Source organism: Benincasa hispida, chromosome 5, assembly GCF_009727055.1.
Source record: "Benincasa hispida cultivar B227 chromosome 5, ASM972705v1, whole genome shotgun sequence".
In the NCBI taxonomy this organism is placed as follows: Eukaryota; Viridiplantae; Streptophyta; class Magnoliopsida; order Cucurbitales; family Cucurbitaceae; genus Benincasa; species Benincasa hispida.
In genome coordinates this window covers 44,506,651-44,511,429 of record NC_052353.1, presented here as the reverse complement: position 1 = coordinate 44,511,429, position 4,779 = coordinate 44,506,651, and the positions used below count along the sequence as shown (strand labels likewise).

Genomic DNA, 4,779 nt, shown 5'->3' with positions numbered 1-4,779 from the left:
TCATCCTAGTGAAGTGAAGTCTCTGTCATGAACGATGTTATATAACGAGACGTTAACACTTCATGGTCAGGTCTTATACAAACTCTTTGTATAGGATGCCCCCGCTCACATGTCACCAACACGAATGATCAGGATCAGACCATCTGTGAAAAGTCACAACACTTGTGACCATTCCATAAAACGGGTCGCATCCTACATTACTAGGATAAGGTTTCCCTCCTATATCTATATACTATAGACCATTTTGGTTATCATTCAAGACATGATCTACTTGTATGTCATCACATATTTGCTTGAGTCACATACAGATAACCAGAGATTTGATGTTTTTTGGTATGTGGTAAAGCAAATAAAACAAGCAACTGAGCAAAAATACAAGATGTGAAGTAAATATCATATATTAACAACACAAACATTCGTACAAACTGTTTACAAACTACAGGACATAAGACTTTAGGGCATCGATCCCAACATATACTTCATTGTATATTACCATTGCTGAGCTTCCCTCCAACTATTCGTTATACATTTCTTTTGAGGTAATACAATTACTTTTAGTGTCAGGGGTGTGATGAGGGTGCATGCTAGTGATGTGTCAACTTAATTGAGATATCTTGGTAGATCCTACTAATCTCCCTACCTTTTTTCAAATACGAACGCGCGATAGTAGGATTAGTAGATACATCAAAATATCTCAATTAACTTGACATAATCATAGCACCCTCGTCATGTTCATCCCTCTACCTTTAAGATCTTGTTAAAAATAAAAAAATCATGTAGTTGAGTACGGAGTTAGTAAACCCATTAGAAAGAAAGTAAAAAATAAAAAAAAATAAAAGTAAAAATAAAAAGAAAAGTAAGTAGGGTATGTTTGGTAGGAAATCCAAAATCCGCTTTTATGTTTTCACATTATCTAAGTTTAACAAAATATGTTTTTGGCAAACTATCTGAATTTTATTTCTAAAAATTGTTTTAGATGATGTGACTCAACTAATGGAAATTCTTAAATATTTTTTTTAGTGTATTCAGATTTTGAAGTTTAAAATTTAAATTATATTAAATAAAGAAAAAAACCATTAGAAATATAAAATTCCATGTTATAAACCCAATTCATTTTTTTGAAAAATAGAAATATGTGTTATCTAATGTATTATAAATTATATAATATTACGGTTCTCATAGAAATTATATAATTTTAAAAGTAATAATTAGACAAAAGATTTAACATAACACATGGTCATAAATTAATTAATAATAATTTATAGTCAACCTAATATCTAACTAGTTTCATGATAATTTTTCCTTTTGAAAAATTGAACAACGAAAATTAAAGCCATACATTCTTTTTCTATAATTTAAAAACTAAAACATAAAATATTTAAATTATTAGTATAAAATATTTTTTAGTACAAGAACTGCACGGATAAGAGATCAAACCTCTTACATCTTAAGGAAAGACCATGCTAATCAACGTCGAGCTAAGTTCACTTTCGTCAATACAAATTAACTTATTCATATATCCCATTTATTCAAGCTCCTAGTAAAAAGGGTTTTGAAAAAAAAGAACAAAAAACAAAACCCTAGAGATCAATCTGATGTAGGGTACATACTAGTACGATCTTCCCAAGGACTGTTTTGAGATGGCTCGACATTCTTGAGAGCCACCCACACTGCGCTATTACATTTGAATCCACTTCCAAATGCAATTTGCCACACATTGTCTCCCTTTAAAACCCTACCTTTACTCTCTAAGTATTCCATTTCATACCATATTGAACTTGAAGAAGTGTTTCCAAACCTATGCAGTGTCATCCTTGAAGCCTCCACGTCTGTTGCCGAAAGCTGAAGCTTCTCCTCGAGCTCGTCGATCACCGCCCTCCCTCCGGTATGGATGCAGAAATGGTCAAATGCCAACTTGAAATTAGGAATGTAACTCTTCATCCTAGGGTTGAAGAGCTTCTTAGCAATGAACATGGCGACGAATCGGATTAACTCATGTAATGGAAGAACAAGAGGCCCAAGAGTTCTGATGTTTCTCATCAAAGCGTCGCCTGCCATGACCACAACATCTTTTGATAATGAAATGCCAGTGATCCCCACATCGTCTTCCTCCTTATATCAGTAGTTAAAATGTCAATATAAGTTAATAACCAAACTTATAATTTAACCTAAAATTTATTATTAGAAGTATACCTTTATTGGTTATAATTTTCTAATATACCCTTTTTAAATTTTATTAAAATTTATATGCATTGATCCCTAGTTTTGATATCAAACCCTATAATTTATAGATATATTCAAGATTTTATCCTATATTTATGTTAGATATTTTATTTCTTGCCTTGCATATGCATCTGAATGCTGTGTCATTGGGCCCTGTGTGAGTCCTCACCAAATGAACCAGTTTGTACTTTGACCGCCGCCGATCGGAATTCCGATTTGAGAGGAGGACTGCCGCACCACCTACACGAAACAAGCAGTTGGGAACCAACATTTGCTTCTTGTTCCCAGGGTACCAGTTATTGGTGATGTTCTCTGTGGTAACAACAATGGCATAGCTGTTTTTATGAACTTGGAGCATGCTGTTTGCAAGATCAATAGCTATCACTCCAGAACTACACCCCATTCCACTTAAATTAAAGCTCTTTATGTTGCTTTTCATCTTGTATTTGTTCACAATCATGGAAGAAAGTGAAGGTGACGGGCTGAAAGTTCCACAATTGACGACAAGGATATCGATATCGTCGGGTTTGACATCGATTTTATTATTAGCAAATAATTTGTCTAACACATCAAATATTACATCATCCGCTTCTTCTCTCGCCGCAGTCATCGACAATTGGGGTGGATCGCTCATAACGAGAGCTTTAGGTGCAATCGTCTTGTCACCAATGCCTAACCGCTTAACTATCTTACACTGAAACTCAAGCGCCGAGTCGTTGAAGACGCCGGTGTGCTTCATGAACTCCGTGAAGTTATCGAGTGTGAACTTTATGCAATGCATTGATGGCAGCCGATAGCAGGAGAAGTCGACGAGGTAGACCGGCCTACGGTCGGTCATGGTAAAGATGGGGAATCCCAAAATGAAAAATAGTATAAGGAGACTGAGGAGGAGAAGGAGCCATAACTGGCCAATGTCAATTGAGTTCAAATGGGATGCTTCAAGAATAAGAATAGCCATTAGAGGGACCAAAACAAAGCTTAAGAAATTAGGTTTTCAATTAGTGATAACCCAATTTGACATGCTTTATGTTCACCTTTTTGAAAGAAATTTCAAAGAGGGGGTATTTGAGATTGAACCATACAGATTCTGGTGAAATAATAGAGCAAATGAACATTATTATAGATAGAGAATGGGTAGGGGAGGGGAGTATGAAGAAATAAAGAAATAATTTTCATAAGTCAGTTGGAGTTTATTTTTCTATAAACTTTTACAATGGATTTTTGTCTTGTTTTTTTTCTTTTAATTTATAAGGTACTAGAATCGACGAGTTACTAATATGACCCTATTTGATAATCATCTTGAAAATTATGTCTATAAATACTCATTCCACAGTCAAGTTTCTTGTTATTTTATCTACTTTTTACCAATGTTTTCAAAAATCAAACCAAACATTAAAAATAAAACAATTATTTTTATTTTTTTTTTTCAAAATTTGGCTACAAATTCAATTCTTAGAAAGATGTAAACCATGGTAATAAATTGACAGAATATCGGCTTAATTTCTAAATACTAAAATTTAAAAACAAAATGATTACCAAACGAAACATTTGGAAAGTATTAATAAAACTACAAATTTTTACCATTATTATAGATTATGAAGATAGATTTTCAAGCTAATTAAGTGAGCATAACTTAATTAGTACTAATGGACCCAAACTACTTTTTTTTTTTTTAGGTTCAAAACCCCTTTATTTTACTTAAAATTTATGGAATATAGCAAACTAGGGTTTCTTAGGTTGTGGTTTGGATAATTGATACATTGCGACCAACTTAATTAATTAAAGTTTTTTTCTCCTCCTGAATAACCATAGGTTTGGATAGAACCATCTTACTTTTGGGAATATTTAAAATTTTAAATTCATCTTTCCAAAACAATTAATTACTAAAATTTTAAATTCATCTTTCCAAAACATTTAATCACTAAAATTTTAAATTCATATTTTCCAAACATTTACTAGGCTGGTAATGTAGTTTTGAATTTAAAATGTTATACATTTACCTTTACTTTTTTTTTTTTTTTTCATTTGATATTTAACTTTCAGTATGTTACAAGTTTTACCCATAAGCGTCGAATTTTGTTTACATTCAATTCATAAATTTCAAGATTTCTCCGTGTTAAATTAATTTTTAAAAATTGAATTATTATAATTAATTACTTTTCACTAATTTTCCATTACTTTAAAATTTTTAAAATTCAGCATCATAGTTATTTTAGATTAATGAATTGAAAGTTAAGGCTAAACATCAATGTGTCCATTAGTAAAAACTTGGGAAAAAGTTGAAATACTACAACTTAGAAACCAAATGAAAATTAAACTCAAAACGAAGATTAAAAATATATGAAAAAAAAAATCAACTCAAAATTTAGAGCTAAAAATGTAACATTTTAAAATTTAAGGACCAAATAAAAATTAGGCTCAAGGTCTAAAAGGCCAATAAGATATTATTTTTCCTATTAAATAAAATGACAGTCAATAAAACAAAGTATTATATTAAAAAAAAAAAAAAACACAGTATGTGAATATGATCATGACTAAACGACAACGAACATATGC

At 31.5% G+C, this 4,779-nt stretch overlaps 1 pseudogene; it reads right to left on the bottom strand.

The window, feature by feature from the left end:
• Window positions 1–1,324: 1,324 nt before the first annotated feature.
• LOC120078441 lies at window positions 1,325–3,363 on the bottom strand (annotated as a pseudogene).
• Between the last annotated feature and the right edge of the window lie 1,416 nt (window positions 3,364–4,779).